This window comes from Pelodiscus sinensis, chromosome 6 (genome assembly GCF_052426305.1).
Source record: "Pelodiscus sinensis isolate ZL-2025 chromosome 6, ASM5242630v1, whole genome shotgun sequence".
NCBI lineage: Eukaryota > Metazoa > Chordata > Testudines > Trionychidae > Pelodiscus > Pelodiscus sinensis.
The window spans coordinates 35,585,120-35,608,336 of record NC_143057.1 but is presented as its reverse complement, the minus strand read 5'-3'; the positions used below and the strand labels follow the sequence as shown (position 1 = coordinate 35,608,336).

The following is a 23,217-nucleotide window of genomic DNA, read 5'->3' as shown; positions in this document are numbered from 1 at the left end:
GGAACAAGGCGTGTGTGGATGGGGAAGAGAGAGTTCATTGGAAAGAGAAAAGAGGAAAAAGCACAGGTGCTCTGATGGCCACTCCGTTAATAGTAATCACAGCTGAAATGTGAGATAGCATCTATTCAGTGTGGACGCCTATCTTGTGAAAAAGCAGATCACTTTTTCGACGCGCTTTTTTGTGTGGATGCTCTCTTTCGGAAGAAGTTTATTCAGAAGATCTCTTCCGAAAAAAGGTTCTTCTGAAAGAAGCCTGTAGTCTAGACATAGCCTCAGACTTCATCCCTGCATATTAGCATGATTCTTATTTAAAACTGATGCTGCTAGATGACTGGTAATAGTTTTTTTCCCTGGATGTTGTAGATACTAGTGAATTATTTTATTATATTTAACAAGACTGTGCACGAGAATAGGCACTGTCCCATGGATTTGTAAAGCAGTTTATAATATGATTCACCTCTACCCTGTCAGGTCCAGTAAGGGAAACCAAAGTGACCTATACTAGCAAGAATTAGGCTTAGTTCTAAAGCCTGATTCTTTCCAACCCCATGTCAGTATGTGCGGCTATGTCTAGACTATAGGCTTTTTGCACAAGAAGCTTCTGTCGGAAGAGATCTTCTGCAAAAACTTGCACAAGAGAGCGTCCACGCTGCAAAAGTGCATTGAAAAAGCAATGCGCTTTTGCGAAAGAGAGTGTCCAGACATCCTGGATGCTCTCTCGCAAGTAAGAAGTGATTGCTATGGATGACAGAATGGCCACCAGGGCACTTGTGCTTTTTCCTCTTCCCTCTTCTTGCACAAAAAAACCCTGCTTCCTCGTACATACACGCCTTGCACAAAAAGGCATTCTTCCTCGTAGAATGAGGATTACCAATTGCACAAAAACCCCTCTGATCTTTCGATTTACTTGTGCAAAAATGCACTTGAGGTGTTAACACTCAGAGTTTTTGAGGAAAAACTCTGTAGTGTAGACATATGTGTGGAGACAGGCCTTAAGAGAGTATAGAAGTGAACAGCAAGTTTGGCAATAACCTCCAGTTTTGTTAGCAACTGTTATTTGAATGGCAGTGCCACTCAGGGGAGCCAACAAATTGCTGGGCCCCTGGGCAAGGTTGGGGAGTATCTCCATGCTCCCAGAAGGGGCAGGGCCTTGGGCAGAAGAGGCAGGACTGGGGCAGCCAGCCCTCAGTGCTACCCACATCATGCCATGCTACCTCCTCCTGCCCCCATGCCAGCTCTGAGAGTTGCCCAGAGCATGCCACATAGCACACCAGCAGCGAGTTACAGGGCCCACCGTTCCAGGCATCACTGTTGCTATGGTAGAGGGTGCTGGAGCTACAGGTCCTTTTGAATCACCAGCACCCAAGACAACTGCCCCCTTTGCACTCCTCCCTCCCTCATCAGGCCTGGTGCTCTTGACCAGATTTCCTGTGCTGCAGAAGGTCAAAGCAGGGGTGAAGTCAACAAAGTGCTAAAGAGAAGAATCAGAGCACACAAAATTTGTTACACCTGTCACTTAGAAGATCGCAGTAAACACTTGTGATTAAGAGGATCATTTATCTATTGATTATGTACAAACAGGCATGGCCATGCCCTACCTCCATCCAGATCCTGCATTTCTACATATCCCATTATATCTGCTGGTCCTGGACTCACATTGATGCTTCCAGCCTCCTGCCAGAAGCAGTGCTGTTTCCATGCAAGTATCCACCTGCTTCCTTATTAGAGGCCCTTAGCAGGACAACCTGGGCTTGAGTGATCATCAACTCATGCATCTTAAACTACATTGAAGGATAAACAAATATGGTTCTGCAACAAAGGTCCTTGATTTCAAAAGAGCTGACTTTAAAAAATTAAGGGAATTAGTGAGGGAAATGGACTGGACTGAAAAACTCAAGGATCTGAAATATGGAGGTGGCTTAGAATTACTTTAAAGGTTGCAGAAGCTAGCTGATGCCTGTATCCTAAGTGGGGGGGAGGAAGGGGAAATTTGTAGAGATGAGCAAGCATCTCAAATGGGTGAGATCTCTTTCTCTCAAAAGAGAAAGCAAAACGTCTACATGGAGCAGTAGACAAGAGGGTTCAGCAAGAAAAACTACCTCTTGAAAGTCAGAAAGTGTAGGAATAAAGTGAGGATTGCCAAAAGCAACACAGAGTTAGACCATGCATTGAAATCTATAATTAAAGATTTTATGTCCATATAAATAGTAAACTATGAAAATAATGGACTGCAAAGCACAAAGGATGGGATGGAGTTTCAAGATTATCTAGGCCTGGCCCAACCCTTAAACAAATACTTTAGTTCAGTTTTTAATGAAGCTAATGAGGAGTTTAGGGGTAGTGACTGGGTGGCTAATGGCAATGAGGATATGCAGGTGGAAATTAACTCATCTGAGAAGGAAATCAAATTCAAACAGCTTAATGGGACTAAATCAGGGGTTACGGACAATCTCCATCCAAAAATATTAAAGGAAGTAACACATGAAATTACAAGCCCAATAGCAAGGATTTTTAATGAATCTGTAAACTGGGGGTTGTATCTTATGACAGGATAATTGCTAATCATAGTTCCTAATTTTAAGAAAGGGGGAGAGAGTGTTCTAGGAAACTACAAGCCTGATAGTTTGATCTGACCTGTATGGAGGATCTTGGAACAAAATTTGAAAAATAGAAAAGCAATTAAGGACATAGAGACAAACAGTAATTGGGATAAAATAAAACATGGTTTTACAGAAGAGAGATCATGCCAAGCAATCCTGATCTCCTTTGAACAGATAACTGATTTTTTTTTAAGACAAAGGAAATACAGTAGACCTAATCTATCTGGAGTCTATCTGAATGGCACTGAGACTCAGTCATATGAGGTATTGGTAGGGTTCCCAGGTGTTCATTTTTTGACTGAAACACCTACACTCCAAATCCCTCATTTCTAGCTTAGAGCTGCCTCCTGAACTCCAAGTCCTCATTCCTGGCCCCATCCCAGAGCCTGTACCCCTAGCTGGTCCTCTCACACCATGTCCCCCTAGTGAAAATGAGCTAGTAAGCAAAGGAAGGAAGGAAGAGGGATGGAATGAGCATGGGCAGGGTTTCAGCGATGTGGTGAGGCCTCAGGGTTGTGGTGGGGGCACAGGGTGAGGAAAGGATTTCAGTTTTCTGCTATTAGAAGGCTGGTAACTTTAGATATTGATCAGTCTAGGAGGCCTGTCTAGTGGAAGGCTTTGGGGGCTCAGGTTGAAGGCACCCTGTTGTATGGGAAAATGCATTTGGGGCAAAAAGGATGGACTGTCACCTCCATGTATCACGTGCATGGTGAGATGGTTGAGCTGGGTCACTGATAAAGGGAAACTGATAAAGGATTTATCCTGGATATAACCTGGGGTTATTGCTTGGCATGGGGAAACTAGCAGCTCTAGGTTCATGTCACCTTTCCTCTCCACTAGTTTCTACAGTCTCTTACAAAATAACCAACCATGGAATGTCCTTTATCAGCCAAACTGAGAACTAAAGTAAGTCTGATTCTACCATGGTGACAAACTGCACTTGCTCGGAGATTTAAAGTGAGGTCATGATTTGACTTCATTTATATCAAACTTATATTATTAACCCAGGAATGAATGCTGACTTTGTGGGCTAAGGTGCCAGAAACTCCTGAACAATGCAGATTTCATTTCTATCTTCTGAATTCTGCAGAGTAACTAATGCTGTGTGAGAAAGTGAAATTGATATTCCTCCAGCACCAGCAGTACACAAAGATTTAAGTGAGCAACATATGTGATCTGACGAGATGACATGTAAATTTCATTTCCATAGAGAAGAGACTACTCAGCTTTGGATACTTTTGTAATTCTTCTATGCATGGTTCCTAGTTTTTAGTGAAGTGTCAGTAAACAAGACTTATACCTGTTTTGACAGCTCTGGAAGGCAGCCGTTAGCATGTTTGAACTATGAGTGGATGTATTAAATGATCTGTTAGAAAATTGTATTTATGGCAACCTTTTCACAAAGGCACTAAAAATGCTGAATTGTTTTTCTGCATATTTAAAAACATTATTTAGTAGCTACAGTAAAGCCCTTATAGCTTTGCAGACAATTTACTAAGAATATTTTTGCCTCCTTCCTTTATATGTTCTCACCAAATCCTTTTGTTTAGAAAATGCACTAATATTCTGGAAAACAGAGTAAGTAACAGACAGTGTGCTGACAGTTTGACTTTTCTTAATTGAAGAATGAATATATTTTGGGAGAGCTCTACTTCAAGGGCATGCATAACTAGTGAATGTGTATAATGCGAAAAGGAAATCTAGATAGGGCTAGGTTCTGATGAGACTGTGGACTTCTGTGATAGATTCTTCTTCAAGGAGAGGCATTCATTGAGTAAGCCCTTCTGTGCCTCTGTTCATTAAATAATAAAAGGTCACTTTGGCAAACTTCCAAATTAATGCGTGTTCAAGCTTTTGCTTCTGAGTGAGTGTGATGGTGACTGATCATATTCAAAAGGTATGCTGCAGACTTTCAAAGATGAAATGTTGGGTTTTTTTCTGGTCTCATGTAAATGAGAGATGACACTGGAGTTTAAACAAAGAATCTCTTTAAACATCTCAATGATTTAGTTTCAAAGCCATAAATCAACTTCTGTTGTAGTCCAACTAGAGTAATATGATAATCAGAAAAATTGTTTTGCTTTATTCTGCATGCCATTCCTTCCATTTCTACATCTTCCATATACAATGCAGTATTCCAAAATAGACACTTATATTATTTTCAGGTAAGGTACAGCTTACTTAGCTATTTTTTCTTCACTCTCATCTGATGAAATGGGTTTTGCCCACAAAAGCTCATGATACATATGTCTCTGTACCAGTGGGTCCGTACCCGTACGTCCCCAGGAGTGCTCGGGGTTGTCCCTGGGGTTGGCACGGCCCCTCCCGGTGTCCTGGTGCCCCGCTCTGCTGCGAGGTCTCGGCTCTCCGCTAAGTGCTCGGGCGCCTTGCTTCCACCTGAGTGCCAATGTAATTTCCCCACGGATGGGTGGGGGAAAGGGGGGCCCAGGCCTGCCCTCACTCACGGGCCCCAGCCCAGGGCCCTAAGGACGCGGAACTGACTGGCTCCGGTCCGGCTGACGGAGCTCCTGCCGTAACTCGTCAACCCGCCAGCTCGAGCGAGCCCCTCCCTGGGCTGCTTCCTTTCCCCCCCCCCCGGCGCTCTCCACCCGGGGTAGTCACCTTTGGTCTGGCCAACAGCCTGCCTGCCGGCCCTGTGGCGCCCCCGCCCTTCAGCGGCGGGGGGCTGCACTAGGTAGCCCGAGTGGGGGCCGGGGCCGTGCTCCGGGGAGGTCAGCTGCCTCTCCCCTTCTCCCAGTCCTCCCCTCTGCTCCCAATAGCCCCTGCTGCCCCCCCTTAATGGCGGGGAGGTGTTCCCTTTTAAACCTCCCGCCGGGGCTTCCTCCTTCCCCGTCACCGGCCGGGGCGGGCCTAGCGGTGCCCTTCTGGCCCCTGGTTGGCTCCCCTCCGAGTCCATCAGGGCGGGGGAACTCCTCCCACCCTAGCCCCTCCCCCCAGCCGCGTCGCGGCCGCGCGCCGGCGGGGCTGCCGGCGTTTCCAGCCCCGGCGCGGCTCGCGTGCAAGCCGCGCACCCTCGGGCCGGCCCCCCGCGGATGCCAAGCAGTGCCTGCTCGGCAGCGCCCAGGGGACGGGGGGGGGTCGCCCCGTCACAATCTCTAAGGTGCTGCAGGACAACTCATTTTTTCAAAGTTAAAGACTAACATGGCTACCCCTCTGAGACCACGAAACAGAATAAGTATCCAGAAAGATCTTCTTTGGGTGGATTTAAAAACCCCTATTTTTAACTTCAAATTGCACTAACCCAATTTCAGAAGATCAAGATTTGAGCTCTTTCTGGTAGATGCAGTGATCCTAGAGGAGGGAGCACAAGGCTGGGAATGCCTGAGTTCCATGTTTAGCTTTTGCTCTTCCTCTTACAATCCTACTAGCCACAGATTAAACATCTCTCGCTGGACATCCCACTTGTTATTGGCTTTATTTGGGCAGGAATCCTGCTGCCCGGGGGACACCAATTGTCCTCTTACCCCATAGGATCTTTATGAAGAAGTACAAATTAGACTGCTGACGACCTCTGTGTCTACATATACAATGCTGCCCATTCTCACCCTAATCTATGTCCCAGGGTGTGGCTCTGTGCTGGTGCTTGCTGAATAGGGGGAGAATGCTCCCTCCTCCAAGATTTTGATAACTAGTGTGAACTGTGGCCCTTCTTGCCTGCTCTCTATGGTCCAAGAAACAGCAACTCAACTCCCTCTGAAGATATCAGCTCTTTACCAAATACTTATTCCCTGTGTTGATACTTACAGACTAATCAAACCATCCCAAGCCTACTTTTTGCTGAATAGATTGTGAATCTATGCTAAATAAATTGAACTACTCGAGTCTGTCACTAGAAGGTAGGTTTTCTAATCCTTTACTCATTCTCATGACTCTTCTTTGAACCCTTACTGATTTATCAGTACCCTTCTTGTGCCTGAATTGTTGCTGGGACCAGTCAAATATATCTCCTGTATGGCCTAGCAGACAAATTGCCTTCAGTGCTTGCCTTCTAGTCATGGGACACTGGGCATGGTACTATTGAGTACTTTCAGTGTTCTGGAGAACTGAGCAGCCATATTGCTTACACTTGATTAGCATCTGCCTTGCACCTTGTATATTCATTTAGCCCTATGTAAAGTGAATGCAAACAATGCAAAGACAACCATTTTGATCAGGTTGCTTTTAACAAATTGAACATCTGACTGGATGGATGTGTGAGCTGCAAGACATTGGAGAACTGTGCCTTAAATATATTAAAGTTGGAACAGAAACAGATTAGATTTATTCTGGGCTGCCTATGGTCCCCAAACTACCTGGGAATAACCAACACATAGTAATACCCCAACCTCACCATTGGTGATGTTCTCTATATACTGGAAGGGGACACAGGAGGGTGACAGAATTTCTATTGTGTTTAAGGCCATGTCAACACTTACAAATTTACAGCAGCACAATTTTACCGATATAGCTGTGCTGCTATAAAATTGTTCATGTAGCTGAGTGCAGAACTCTCCCACTGACATAATAAAACCAGCTTAATGAGAGGCAGTAGCTATGTTCTCAGGAAATCATCTCCTGCTGGCAGAGCACTGTGCATATGAGCATTAACATGAGCTCAATACACTCCTAAGTGGCCAATGTTTTGCCAACGTAAACACTAGTGTAGACATGGCCTAAGTTTATGAGTGTTATTGTCCCATAATGCCACCAAAAGCAGGTTCTTACTGTAGAAACATGTGCAACCACCAGAAAAATCTTAGGCATCAATTCGATCTCTCTTTGTTTTATATGTTGTCCATCACAATGGTCTCTGAGTACCTCCCTTGAGATTTAAACATAAAAAACTGTTTCCTGTTTATTGCTCAGACTCATACACATTAAAAATATGGGGAATTCTGGCCCCATTGAAATCAATGGCAAAACTCTAACTTCAGTGGGACCAGGATTTCACCTTATATCTAATTGATGTAGGGCTTTTTGTTTTGTTTTTAATTACCAGTGATCTCTTTAAAGGTGGCAATTGGCTGATTTAATTATGGAAAAGAGTTTGAGATGGACCCATGGGTGTAGCTTCTCTTCTGCTCTGACTGTCTTGCACGCACTCTCTCTCTCTCTCTCTCTCTCTTTCCTCTCCCTCTCTTCACAGCACATCATATCCACATCAGTAGTTGAGTTCCAATCCATCACTTTGCATTAAGCTATGTCATATCAAGTTCCTACATCATATCACACTGCCAGAAATAGCAAAATCAATGCCTTTCCAAACCAGATCCATCTAAGTAATACCCCAACAATCAAATACAACAAAGAATAATATTTATGTTTATATTTTTTCCAATATCTAATGGACGAGGAAGGCACTCGAAATAAAAGAAAAAGCAACATGTATGAGCCATATCAGAGCAAGGGACATTTAAAACTACTTAGATTCTTCCAATTTACCTTCAGAGATCTTTGTTGGATTGACATAATTATTAACTATAAGACTGTGACATTGTAATGGAAGCTCAGAACTGCCAAAATCAATACTAGTTGGCATAATATCCCAAGGGGAAACAATGAAAAATTTACTTGTTGGCTTTCTATCAAGTCAGGTCACTGCTAAGGCTTTTGTGAGAAGTGCAGACTGTACAGAAATGTGTGGCATCTAAATACATCCTGTGACTGTGCTTTATGACTTTGCTATTTTTTATTCAAAAGGTAACAGAGAAAAGGATTTGGGGAGAACTTTAAAGCTGAACTTTACTTCTAAAGTTTCTTCATGAAGTTTCTGGAGGCCTATTTAAATCTGGAACGTTCAGAATCACTGTGGACTTACTATGTCAGCAAATGTTCTGCTGATTAACTAGGGTCCACATAAATATTACCATTCCACGGTGGGTTAGATTTCAGCCTAGTTAGTTATTTCTTACTGACAGTTCCTTCTGGGAGCTGATTCCCAGTAAAATCGCTGCTTCACCAGTGATTCCTGAGTTTAGGACTCCTAGAAAGATCCAGGTGTCCTCCTAGAGTAGGATCGATGTGTGTGATGGTTCCAGTGAGATCGCAGGTGCCGTTCAGCCTGAGGCAGTAGCAATGAAAAAAATAAATGTAGCAGATGAGTTCTACCTCCATCATAAGACTGGAGAAAGGGGTACACTTAGCAGCAGGAGACACCAGCAGAGGCTGTGGGAGAGGAGTAATGAGAATAGGGACTAGCCATACTTGTAGGATCACAGTAGGAACATTCCTAGGAGGCACTGATGCCAGAAAGCAAAGAAGTTGGCCCTTTGAGCTCCATTCAAACCAGTTGCCCACATTTTCTTTTTCATGTGGGTTACCCCAGATGTGTGTTCTCTGCCTTCACAAGAACTTAAAGGCAACACAGAGACATCAAGACATCTAACCCCATGTCTCACAGAAAGGAGTGCAGGAAGACCTAGGGAAGAGAAAACAATAGGGAAGAAAAACTGGGAGAGTAAAGTCAAGGACATCCTGGTTGGGATAATTTAGTAAGGACTGGTCCTGCTTTGGGCAGGGGGAAGGACTCAGTGACCTCCTGAGGTCTCTTCCTGCCCTAGGATTCTATGATTCTATGAAGGAAAGGGGCTGGAAGGAGGAGGGAATAGGAAGACTAAAGGAAGGAAATGGAAGAGAATAGAGTAGCTAGGATGTGTCTGGGAGAAAAAGAAAAGGAGAGAGATGAGGAAACTGAGGGTGTGTCTAGATTACAGAGTTTTGTCGACAAATGTGGACTTTTGTCGACAAAACTATACCTGCATCTACACTACCGCTGAGTTCTGTTGACATAACGTCGACAGAACTCAGCAGTTTTGTCGACGCTGGTAAACCTCATTTTACGAGGCATAACGCCTTCTGTCGACAGAGTTTCTGTCGATAGAAGGTGTTATTGCATGTAAACTGTCCTTTGTGTCTACACTACCATGTCGACAAAGCAGCTTGCTTTGTCGACAGAACTGAATGTAATGTAGATGCTCTTTGTCAACAGAAGTTTTGTCGACAGTATCTGTCGACAAAACTTCTGTCGACAAAAGCCTGTAGTCTAGACGTACCCTGAAAGAGACGAATGGAAGTGGAATGAGAAGCATAAAGGAAATTGTAAGAGGGAGGGGAACTGGTTTAATACACAGATTAGTTGAGATCAGGGTTAAAAAAGTTGAGTATCTTGAAAGCAGTTAAAGTGATACATGAGGGACTGCAGCTCCCTGTCCTCTGCCAAACCCAGAAGAGAGCTCCCTCTTCTCTCTCTTGCTTGCATAAGCGATACTTCTTTGACAATTCCACTTTCCCTTGACCAGTGCAGCTAGTGTGCCCCTAATTAGTGCCAACCTACCTAATGCATTTGTCACATTCCAGAGCAGTATCCATTGGCTATGTATTATGTACATAACAGAATGCCAGCTAACATTACAACTGCAGACGAAATGTAGATAGTCAATAAAATCCACAAATGGGGAGGTATAGGATGCAGGTCACAATAAACAATCCCTATTCCCTGACAGATGAGAGGATTATTCTGTCTCTTTTGGACATCTGTCAACAGCTACCATCTCTGAACTCTAATGGCTTTTCACCATGTGATCATTTTTGCTCTGAAAACAGCTCTTCCTGTTACTAATCCATTCTGCCTAGGAGGAGAATCTGCCATCTGGTGACTGGGCATGATTCTCTGTGTTACTGATTCCATGTCTTGTCTGCCACTTTGGCAGCATAAAAGAGCCTTAAAGAGGAAGAAATTAGATTATCCCTTACACAGAGTGCTTCCTTGGTCAGGTTAGAACTAACAGGGGTATGTCTACACTACAAAGTTAGTTCGAACTAACGGACATTAGTTCGAACTAACTTTCATAGGCGCTACACTAGCGCTCCATTAGTTCGAACTTAATTTGAACTAACGGAGCACTTAGTTCGAACTAGGTAATCCTCATTTTATGAGGATTAAGCCTAGTTCGAACTAGCTAGTTCGAATTAAGGGCTGTGTAGACCCTTAATTCGAACTAGTGGGAGGCTAGCCCTTCCCAGCTTGCCCTGGTGGCCACTCTGGCCAACACCAAGCAAACTCTATTGCCCCCCTCCCGGCCCCGGAGACCTTAAAGGGCCACGGGCTGGCTATACAGTTTGTGCCAGTTGCAAGGCTGCCAGCACCCAGCCAGCAGACCCTGCACCTGCCACAACATGAGCCAGCCACCCGAGGACACCCAGCCCTCCACTGCTCCCCAGGACCAGCCTGGCGGCTCCCAGGAGCATGCCCGGGGACGCAAGAGGCGGGCACCCGCTTGGTCAAGTGCGGAGATCGTGGACCTCATCGAAGTTTGGGGGGAAGCCTCCAATGTCCACGATCTCCGCACTAGCCACAGGAACGCAGCAGTCTATGGCCGCATGGCTGCCAGCCTGGCCGCCAGGGGCCAGCAGCGCAGCCGGGAGCAGGTGTGCTGCAAGATCAAAGACCTGCAGCAGTCCTACTCCCGGGCCCGCCTGCAAGGGGCCAACCTGGAGGTGTGCCCCCACTTTCACACCCTGGACCGCCTCCTGGGGGCTCATGCCGGGGGCAGAGGGCCCGCTCCAGGAGACGGAGGAGGAGGGCTATGAGAGCCAGGAGCCTGCTGGCAGCCTGCCCAGGACATGGGACCCCCGAGGCACCCCAAAGAGCCGCTTGCCTGTGTCGTCCGAGGCCGGGGAGGCGTCCACCTGTGAGTACCATCGTGCTCCCCTTATGTGTACGGGGGGGTGGGGCGAGAGGGAGCCCTGGGACCATGCGCCTGGGCCTTGCCCACCACGGAGCAGCAGCTGGGGATCCTGCAGGGGCCCTGGCCTTGCAGAGGGGAGCTGGGTTTCACACACCTGGGCCCCTGGGGTAATTGACCGCTGGTCTTGTTGCACCACAGCCGCAGTACCTGGGCCTGCAGGGCACACCACCCCGCCTGCAGCAGCTGCCTGTGCCCGGGCAAGCAGGAGAGCCAGGAACCAGGAGAAGTACCAGAGGCGGCACCTCCGGTTCCTGGAGCAACAGCTCCGTCTCCAGGACCACTGGGTCCAGGAGGACCTGAGGCTGCGCTGGAGGAGTTTGGAGGCCCTGGAGGAGCAGGGCCGTGCCCTGCGAGGCCACCTCCAGAGCCTGCTCGACCTCTTCCCAATTCCTCCTGCTCCTGCTCCCCCTGCTGCTCCCCCTGCTCCCCCTCCTGCTCCCGCTCCTGCTTCCTCCACACCCCCCGTCCCTCCTGCCCCACCCTCCACAACCATTCCCCACCGACGCCCCCGGACCCACAGTGTGGCGAGACGGGAGAGGCAGCCGGACTCCCACCCCTGAGCTTTCCTTTCCCTTCCTCCCTTCCCTCCCCTTACAGCTCCCTCGTCCCAGGTTTCTCCCTCCCCTCTCCCACCCTTATTCCTCCCTCCCCCCACCCTAGTTATGTGAAATAAACAGACGTTTTTGTTTGAAAAACAGGAGTCTTTATTTTACAGTAGGTAGGGAGGGGAAAAGGGAAGGGGGGTAGGGTGGAAGAAGGCGCCAGTGGGGCATGCAAGGGAGAGGTCAGTCCTCCAACCTCCACCTGGAAGCTCTCCCGCAGGGCTTCCCGGATCCAGACGGCCCCCCGATGGGCTTCCCGGATGGCGGCGGTGCGGGGCTGACCGTAGTGTCCAGCCATGCGGTCAGCCTCAGCCATCCAGGCTGGCAGGAAAGCCTCCCTCTTCCGCTCACACAAATTGTGGCGCACACAACATGCTGCCACCACGGGAGGGATGTTGTGCTCGGCCAGGTCCATACGAGTGAGGAGGCATCGAAAGCGGGCTTTCAGTCACCCGAAGGCCCCCCTCCACCATGATGCGGGCCCTGGTCAGCCTGCCATTGAAGGCCTGGCGGGAGGGATTGAGGTGCCCCGTGTAGGGCTTCATCAGCCACGGCTGCAGTGGGTAGGCAGCATCCCCCACCAGGCACACGGGCATGTCCACGTCCCCGACCTTGATGTGGCGGTCGGGGAAGAAGGTCCCCGCCTGCAGCCGCTGGCACCCGGAGGAGTTGCGGTTCACCTGGGCGTCATGTGCTTTGCCGGACCAGCGCACATTAATGTCTATGAACTGTCCCCAGTGGTCACACACGGCCTGCAGGATCACAGAGAAGTACCCCTTGCGGTTGACGTACCAGGACGCCTGGTGTTCTGGGGCACGGATGGGGATGTGCGTCCCGTCAATGGCCCCCCCGCAGTTGGGGAAGCCGAGGGCGCCGAATCCCCGGATGACGGCGTCCGGGTCGGCGAGGCGGACCACCCTGCGGAGCAGCACCCGGTTGATGGCCTTGACCACCTGCAGAGAGAGACACAGCAAAGCGCCAATCAGTGGGGCGCCCGGGTGGCTGGGAGCGTTTGTGCCCTGGCAGTGCCCCGCACCCCACTCCCAGAAGCAACCCCCCTGGCGGCGTGTAGTACGGCCGGGACAGACCGACCCCTCCGGTGCGGGGCACGTTCGTCTCTTCCTGCCCCCCTTTGTCCCTGGGGCGGCCCATCCCCTCCTCGCAGCCCCCCTCCGCCTCGGCGCAGTGGCCGACGAGTGCCATACCTGCATGAGCACCGCTCCGATGGTGGATCTCCCCACGCCGAACTGGTTCCCGACGGATCGGTAGCTGTCCGGCGTGGAGAGCTTCCAGAGGGCGATGGCCACCCGCTTCTGGAGGGGGATGGCGGGCCTCATGCGAGTGTCCCTTCTGCGCAGGGCAGGGGTGAGCCACTCGCAGAGCTCCAGGAAGGTGTCCCTCCTCATCCTGAAGTTCTGGGTCCACTGTTGGTCCTCCCAGCGCTCCAGGACGATGCGGTCCCACCAGTCGGTGCTGGTGTCCAGATGCTAGATGCAGCGGGGCACGCCAGTGCCGGGACGCCGCCACGGCTCCTCCACGGCCCCCAGGGCGGCCAGGCGGAGAGGCAGGGGACTGACGTGCACCAGGAGGTGCCAGGTAGCCTCGAGCCATTGGTGGCAGGCTTGCAGCAGCAAGTCCAGAAAGTGCACCAGAAGGTGCAGGGCGAGCTCTGGCTCCATGTTGCCACCTGCGGCGGCGGCCCCGAAGGGAAGCACCGACACAGACGGGCACAGAGACCAACGCTTTGCTGTCCCTCGGCGAGGTTGGAAAGGAAGCAGGAAAAGCTGAGAACCGGCTGTCCAGGGGGGTCCCTTTAAGCACGAGCCTCAGATAGCCTCAGACAGCAGCCACACAAAGCAACTACTGACCTGATGCCCTGCCAGAACCGGTTTCAGCCGCCCTTAAATGCCCCCCTGCGTCCAATCAGTGTGGACGCGCTAGTTTGAATTAGCAAAACGCTAATTTGAACTAGTTTTTAGTTCTAGACGCATTAGTTCGAATTAGCTTAGTTCGAATTAACTAATTCGAACTAAGTTAGTTCGAATTAGCGCTGTAGTGTAGACATACCCATAGAGACTCCATAAGGGGCCAACTCCCAGTCCACAGTGCAGGAGTTGGGTCAAGGATGTGACTGGTATATTACGTTGTTCTCAGAATTGTGAGAAGTAGAGGATGCTCCAGTTTGGGGCTCATCTACACAAACATTTAGCATGCGGCATGCTGGGCTGTGAATCTACCCTGCATTAGCCTGCCATGCAATAACTGTCCCCTGTGGATTTTGCTGCTGCACACAAATTACATTGCTAAATTTTGGTCTACTCCTGTTTCAAGCCAGAGTATATCAAAGTGCATTAGTGAACTGCTAGAGCAAATCAGTAGAGTCCACATAGTTAATCATGGCAGGCTATTGTAGGGAAGATTGACGTCCTAGCTTTCCACAAACTAGATGTTTGGGTAGACAAGTCCTTATACTTGGGAACAATCCAAAAATGAGGACAATGCAAATTTATCTTACAGGCACCTTTGTTCTCTCATCCCCTCAGTACTGCTCTAGGTATCCTGTCAGTGGCTATCAGGGTTTGTGCTATTTTTGTCAATGCACGATTGAGATAATCAGCATTCTGGATGTCCTAAGAAACAAAGCCAGTGTACTTCTCCAAGAGGATTGTCTTACACTAAGGAAAATGTGGCCTTGTCATTCTTTGGAGTCCTTTTGAATTGTATAACATTTAATAGCCTGTTGGGTTAGGTGGCAACCCTTGTTAGAGTGTTCCCAATCTTCAGTGTTGACACTTACCACCGCATTGATTATGAGCTTGGATGAAGAGATGTATTCCTGCTTGTCCGGGTCATTGCTGATATTTCTTCTGATTATAAATACAGTGTAGCAATGAACTCTGTCAGCACAGGCTCTGAGTATTTGGTGGGAAGAATTTACACCTCCTCACTACTTTCATCAAAGTGTATCCCAATCATATTGCCTCTGTAATTTAAAATGCTTGACCTTCTCAGTTGTATCACAATCAAATCTCATCTTAACGTGACCCTGTTTGTTCTGCTCCCTTCCAATCGCCTTTTCATTCTTTGTCCCCAAATCCTCCACATTCATTCTCCTCCTTGTTCTTGTGAGAGCACTACAATGCCATTCCAATAACTACTGGGTTCTCTCTGCTTTGTCTCATTTCTGAGAGCAGAAAGGAAGGAGACAAAACTTACCCTGCAAGACAACAGGGACCAGGAAAATATAGCATTTCTTTCCTTTCATTTCTTAATGAAATCAGAGAGGTCCCACAAAATCTGGGGGGATTAGACTCGTTACTAAGGCAATACATAAAGAAAGAGAGAAATATGATAGAAAGAAAAATGAAAATTATTTTAAAAAATTAAAGTAGGGCATATAACTGAAAAAACAAAATTAATTTAAATCAACTTTAAAGTCTGTCTAAAAATAACATAAAAACTATGTTGCTTGTAAGTCAAAAATCATTGTGCCACCAAACACTGGACAGTATATAATTATATGCTGTTGTGAAAGCTCTAAGATTCAGGCATACTAGGGTGAGCTAAGGATGAAACATAATCCTTCACTCTACATTTCTGGCTTTTGTCAGTTTAATCTAGTCCTTTAATTGTATTTTAATATAGTTTTTTAGTATATAATAAAAAAACAAAGCTGAAATAAATGATAACCTAAGTCCCTGAGCATGTTCATTGTGGTAAGTAAAGCAGACACGCCAGATGTTCAGAGATTACTGGTGGGAGATGGAAGGAAAAGGCAGCATAGAAAAATGTAGCTGTTTTTTTGTATTGTGTTTGGAGAAGAGCAAAAGAAGCTTTTTCCCTTTCCTGATTTAAAGGCTCTTTGGTTTGAGAAAGAATGACTGGCTGATACTAAAACAATTCTCGTGAGCAGACTATCTTGAACCAGATACAACAGCTAAAAAGCCAGCAAAATGCAGCTCTACAAATAACCTCCTGTTGTCAAATTGCATGTAATTTGGGAGAAGTTTTAGTGCTTTCTGCTTCTCTAGCACACAAGGAACTGTGAATCCAATGCAGTTGGATACATTAGACAGAGCCCTTTCTTCTACTTATTAAATGAGTCTTTAGTCCATAAGCACAGCTATCTGTACATTGCCCCTTTACTCACATTAACGCCTCTCTGCCACCTAACTGTCTGTTTCTGCTGCACACATATAATCATTACTGCTATGCTTACATTAACACATATGAAGCAATAGCCCTTGAGGGATTTTCACCTTGACCTTTCATTCAGCAACACATCCTCCTGCCCTTCATTTCCAGCTTTGTTTATAAGTCCATCAGATTACCTTTTTTGTGCTGACAATGGGCGCATGATTTGCTTGTCTGGGGGTTTCTGTTCATAAAAGTATTAATTGTTTGCATGGAAAACAAGCCACAATGGAAACACCTTTGGAGGAAGCATGGAGCTCAGTTTTAGTCCCGAGGAAATGAAATAATATAATCCCTGAAGAGATTTTCTCAGAGGCTATAAGGCAGGGTCACTTCCTCAGGTACAGTAATCTGGTACTTTGCAAGTGTACAGCTATAACAGAAATAAAATATAAACCATTCCCTAGTTTAGAGTTTCTAGTTTGTACTAACTTACAAACATGTGCATACAGGTATAAGGTCCCAAGTCTCTATGTCTGGGATGTGTTTAGATATAGTAGAGAGCAGTGATTGCATAAAATAGCTATGGCTTTCTGTTCCTTCCTAGGGCTATTCTAACATCAGAGAATGCCATATACTCTGGCTCCACCAACCATTCACTCATATTCTTGGTTTGCAGTGGCAGCTGAAGTAAGCTAAAATTGTAGAAAGTTGATAAAGGAAGCAAAGGGACCCAAAAAGAAATCTATGGCCAGCAAAGAACAGGGTTTTATATCTATATTAGGAACAAAAAATTCTGACAATGGTATCATTCCATTACTAGATGGAAATGTAGGATTATCAGTCATAAGTACTAAGAAGACAGAAGTGACCAATACATATTTCTGTTCCGTATTGGGTGAAAAGTTGATCATATAGTCTCATCATAGGATAATATTCTTTCCATTCTGTTAAACAGGAGCTGTTGAACTCCTACATTTTAAAATCAGCAAGTGGATATTTTTCATCCAAGAGTTTTTAAAGAGCTGGCTAAGTAGCTCACTTGACCATTAATGCTGATTTTCAAATAAGTCTTGGAGCACTAGAGAAGTTCCAGAAGACTAGAAGAAAGTTAATGTTGGATCAATTTTTAAGAGGGTAAATGAGATGGCATGGGTAATTATAAACCTATCAGCCTGACATTGATCCTGGGCAAGATAATGGAGTGGCTGATACAGGATTCAATTAATAAAGAATTAGAAGAGGGTAATGTAATTAATGCCACTTGTCACAGGGCCCCCCAGGCTTTATGAAAAATGGCTTATGAATATGCATAACTTGAAGACACTTTAGGAAAAATTCATCATGTGTCATATAATTTTTAAAGTTTTAATCTGCTGAATGTGTACACTCTGTTTCTGTGCATGTATCATTCTTGTATATGATGTTAGAAATATGAATCTGTTTATAAATCTAAGAGTGCTAATCAGGGCTATTAATGATACTCCAGAAACACAGCTTTTTGGCATTCAAACCAACAAGCTATGGAGAGTCTTGTTTTTTCCTGAAAGCCTGGATTATGGTTGGTCCTGCCAGAATTTGTGGCCAGATTACTTGATGCTAGAACCCATTTTGTATCTTGTACTTTTCCACTCGAGGTGAGACGAGTTTGAACTGAACAGAAAGAATTCTTACCTTGCGCAAAGGGGATATAAATATTAGAAATCAAACTATAGGGAGTTATCAGATGGCAGGAGACCCCCACTTACCACCAACAATACCTGCTGGCAATATCTAAGGCTACGTCTATACTGCACCCTTCTTCTGCAAAAGCTTATGCAAATGAAGCACAGAGTAGAATATCGCTGAACTTCATTTGCATAATTAGGTGCTATTTTTGTGCAAGAGGCTTTTGCACAAAAAGGTGCTGTGTAGATGGCTTCTTTTTACACAAAACCCCCCTCTTGCGCAAGAGCTGTTCTTCCTCTTTTTTTCAGGAAGAACAGCTCTTGTGCAAGAGAGGGTTTTTGTGAAAAAATGGCCCCTAATTAATTATGCAAATGAAGTGCGACGATATTGTACTCCACGCTTCATTTGCATTAGCTTTTGCAGAAGTAGGGTACAGTATAGACGTAGCCCAGGACTGAACAGAGGCCCAAGCTGTGATGTTAGCTATCTTGTGAAAAGAACTACTGTTAGGGTAAGAATTAGCATGTAACAAGTTTCTTAATGCATTAGGTTTAGGTGGCATATTTTGTTTTATTTTTTGCTTAGTAACTTACTTTGATCCATTTGTTATCGCTTGCCATCACTTAAATCCTATTTTTTATATTTAATAAAAACATTGTTGTTTATCATCAAATCCGGTGTAAATAATTGTTACTGGGACAGGAGCAGAGGGGAGAAGAAGCAACCATGATGCATATCTCTCATTGATAAAGAAGGTGAACTTATGAGCTTTCTCTATGTAAAACTTTATACACAGTATGATGGATTTATTTGGGGGTTTGGTTCCATTTAAGGGTTGTGTTCCTAGATGCTATCAAGGTCCTATAGCCTCTGCTGATCATATCACTGAGACTTCCCAGAGCTGAGTTGGTTCAGCATCTGTGTTATTCTGCTGGGGAGATTTTACCCTAATTCTGTGCTTTTACTGAGGGAGACCAGAGCTTCTGGCCCAGTACGACAGAATGGTGGAATGCCATAGAAGAATAGGGAGGCTCAGTGGTATGATTAGCACATCAGGACACAGCCTCTGTGATCCAACCCATCAAACCTATAAATATGGGATTATGTAAAGTAGATCCTGTCAAACTAATTTGAGGGTTTTTAAAATAAGATTACAAGTTTGGTTGAAAAAAAGGAATAGTCCTCAAGTAATAGATTTCCATAGGATGTTTTACGTGGTACTGAATGTCAGTTTGATTTTAAGAAACTAGAGTGACATCAAACTAACACCCAGGTACCCCACATCTACACAAGCCGCCCATTACTTTGAAGTGTTTTCTAAATAATGGGCGCACTATTTCACCATCACAGTAAACCTTGTTGCACGAGGGATAAGGGATGGCTCAAAATAGCATGTTTTTTTGAAATTTGGTGCTGTGTAGAGGCGCCAAATTTCAAAATAAGCTATTTTGAAATAGAATCAAAATAAGATACACAATTTGCACTAAGCAAATTGAGTATCTTACTTCAAGTTTAGGGTGCTGTGTAGACACGCCCTTTGAGAATGAGTAAAGGATTAGGAAACATACCTTATAATGATAGATGAGCTGAGTCTAACTTGCCAAAGAGATTGCTAAGGGGTAAATTAGTATCTGAGGAACAAATATTTAATAATGGATTCTGTAAATTACTAAAGGTATAACATGATCCAATGGCTAGAAGTTGAAGCTAGACAAAATGAGACTGGAAATAAAGTGTAAAATTTTTGATAGTGATGGTAAATAACCATTGGAACATTTACCAAGGCTCACGGTGGATTCTCCAACACTGACAATTTTTATATCAAATGTGTGTGTATTGCTAAAAGATTTGCTATAGGAGCTATTTGGGGCCCTGTTACACAGGAAATCAGACATCACAATAATTCCTTTGGGCCTTGGGATCTATAAATGGTTGCTACACCAGCTTTATACTAATAGAGATTCCTTCTACAGAGGGAGAATTCTCTTTGGGACTGTCTTGTGTTCAGGAATTTGCATTGTACAATGAATTTAGCCCATACTTTAGAATCACCAGTTCAAATCATGGAAGGTGTGGGCAAATCAATGGCTACAAGATCCAAACATAGTACCTATCTTTAAAAGGGGAGGAAAGGAAAAAAATAAAGACTAGACAGCTTAACTTTGATACCCAGAAAGATACTGGAACACATTTTTGAACAATCAGTTTGTAAGCATCACTGGAGAACAAGATAAATATAAGTTGGTTATTACTGATCAAGAACAAATCATAGCAAACCAATCTAATTTCCTTCTTTGACAGGGTTATAGGCCTAGTGGGTATGGGGGAAGCAATAGACATGATTTATCTTAATTTTAGTCAGATTCCTGAGGTTGCTTGAGAAGGTCATGTGGGACTAGCTACAGAAATGTGGTCTAGATTAAATTACTATAAAATGGGTGAACAGCTGGTTGAAAAACTAGACTCAGGCAGTGGTTATCAATGGTTCACTGTCAAACTGGGAGGATATATCAAGGGTGGGTCTCACAAAACTTTGTTTTGGATCTTGTACCATTCAGTTGTTCTTTAACCACCTGAATGATGGCATACAGAGTACTCATAAAACGTGCAGGTGATACCAAGCTGGGAGAGGTTGTAAGCAATACAGATAACAGGTTTAGAATTCAAATTATCTTGATGATTTTAGACCAACTATTAAATTTAACAAAATTAAATTAAATAAATAAAAATGTAAAGATCTGTTCTTAGGAAGAAAAACAAATACACAAATACAAAATGGGGAATAAATAGTGAGGCAGCAATACTGTAGAAGGAAGCTCTTGGAGTTATACTTGTTTTTCACACTATTGAGACAAGTTGAACATGTCTCAATAGTGTGAAAAAAGGCTAATGTCATTCTGAGATGTCTTAACAAGAGTGTCATATGTACGACATGGGAGGTAACTGTTTCAATCTACTTGGCACCTGTGAGTCCTCAGCTGGAGAACTGCATCCAATTCTGAGTGCTGCACTTTAGGGAAAATACAGACAAAGTCCAGAGGACAGCAACAAAAATTGGTAAAAAGTTTAGAAAACTTGACATAAGGAAAGGTTAAATGGAGCATATATAGCCATGAGAAAAAAAATGATAGAGTGGGGACCAGATGTTCTCAATGTCCCCCCAAAACAGGACAAAAAGTAATCAACTTAGTTTCAATCCAGAGGGGTTTAGGTTGGATATTGGAGAAAACTCTGACCGAAGATATTTAAGCACTAACATAAAGAGTTTTATTTCACTTTATATCACTATAAATTACTAATACCAGAAAAGCAAACTCTACAAACTTGTCTGAGTATCTTATTTGGAGACTTTATTGTTCATTTCAAAGGTGAGTATTACATTTGCTTGCTGACAAGTCAAAACCGTGTTCCTTCCTTGTACATTTAATTACAGTATATTACAAAAAGTGAGAATATTGTATGTCAGTAGAATGTTTATCTAGATAAATATAAAATCTCAAAAATAAGCAAGAAGATTTGAGTGTCTTTTAGCTTAGTGAAATAATCATAATCTTGTAACTGATCTGTCTCACGTAGATAGTAGTTGCTATTTCCAGTTTCCAATACTGGTTGTGACACACCTGGACCTAATATGTAATATTTTTATGGATAATACTATGTAACCATTTTATAAACTTTGTATATGACCTGGGCAATGAGTGGGTACTTACTGAATCTTGGGGATAGTGGAATGATTATTATCTGTATAATAAAATACCAGGCTTGTCACTCTGAAGCCTAGAGTGTCTGAATCAGTGTGGAATGATAGAAATATCTAAAAGTGTGGCATAGTGTTCTTTCTGTTCAGAACATCACCAGGTTCAGGTATCACCCCATGAGACCCAGGTGGAATATTGGATCCATAGCTTCGGTAGTGAGCCAAAGGTTGGAATATTGGAGGTGGGAGTAAGAGCGGTATGGAGTAACAAAGAGGTGGCTGGGGCAGTGTAGCTCTGTGCACAGGCTACAGAAAACAGGTACAAACACCAGCATTTGTCATTATAACTGCTCATGAAAACAAGAACCCCCCCACTTTTGACTTTTCTACACACAATTTTAGATAACGGTCAACAGCGTGGGCTGTCGCTAGTACATACATAATTGAATTCAATGAGGTCTATGTATGAAGATACCATAAGGGCTAACCAGATGACAACACCCAACCATAGATTTCAGGGGCAAGTTATTGGTTTCAAGACTCCTGAGGCTGGTTTCAAATCTAACCAATTCCAAGCCTTATTCTGCCAAAATCTGGAGCTCAAAAAAGCACAGCAAGAATTTAAAAGCTCTTCTTACCTGGAGAAGATGGGTCACTCCTCAGAAAATATCTGGAGGAGGCCAGATTGATACATTGAAAAAGAGAATGTCAGGAAGCAAGGTCTGCCACAATGCTAATCTCCAGGCAAAATAGCAAGTGCAGTAGATTGCCTACTAAATTGGAAGAGTTAGCAGACCAGCAGCAGCTGTTCAGCAGCTGCTCAAAGTATTTGTACATGGCTGCAGTAGTTTCTGTCCCAGCCTTATTTAAGCCCTGTGCCTGCTAACCTCAAATAGAATTTCAGCTCTGGACATGTCAGACCTGCAAAAGTAAATCCATGGTTAATATCCTGAGGCTTGTGAGCTGGGGCTTTACCTAAGAGTAGGGAACTTGCTGGATTCAACTCAGAGACAGGTGACAGTGAGAGATCTGAGACATAGAAGGAAGAATGCTCAGATCTCCCCAGGAGGGGTCAAAGGCATGGTTCACCTGCTAATGTGACAACTGCAAAACTAAAAACTTTGTTAGAGCTATGTTGCCACAAGTAGGGATAGAAAACTCATTCAAATAAAATAATGGCTTCAGGCTTTCCCCAAACCTAACCCTTAAAAAAAATTCTCAAACTTCTTAGTTGGGCCACTACTAAGAGTGTATGTGACAAAATAATATGAGTAGCTGCCCAGATAAAAACAAGTAAAATAAAAATTCTAGCAAGGAAGCTTGATCCTCCATTCCCCCCCCCCCCCCAGAATTCCCAGGCTGATTTCAGATAAGTATTTGAAGGTTTGGATGCTTATCCAAACCTCCATAGACCCAGAGGTTCACCCACAGGACTGAGTACATGATATATTCATATAAGCAATCATCTCTGCGAAATGTCCCATATTCTCTCAGGTCTAGAAAACATAAATCTTGCATTTCAGAACTCAGATCTCCCAAAGCTTCAAAGAAATGTAAATCCACCATATAGAAATGGGAAACTACTAAGCTACAATTTGCAGCAATATCTTCAAAATGTTAGCAATATATTGGAAAAAAGTAGCTATCCAGTGTTGGTACTCTAATGTGATATCCACAAACTACTGCACTGAAAAGAACGGGGCTCTTCACTACAGAGATGAGTGATTGAGAGGTTCCTTGTTAACCTTCCAAAGGTCTGCTAGGCACTT

General features: G+C 44.7%; 1 long non-coding RNA gene across 1 annotated transcript in view; it reads right to left on the bottom strand.

Annotated features, from left to right (window-relative positions):
* Nucleotides 1-22,765, bottom strand: part of LOC102453053 (uncharacterized) — a 52,910-nt gene extending 30,145 nt beyond the window's left edge. Inside the window, exon 1 of the long non-coding RNA XR_001369242.4 lies at nt 22,087-22,765. This is a non-coding gene — a long non-coding RNA (uncharacterized LOC102453053). The remainder of the gene's footprint in view (nt 1-22,086) is intronic.
* Nucleotides 22,766-23,217: the final 452 nt, after the last annotated feature.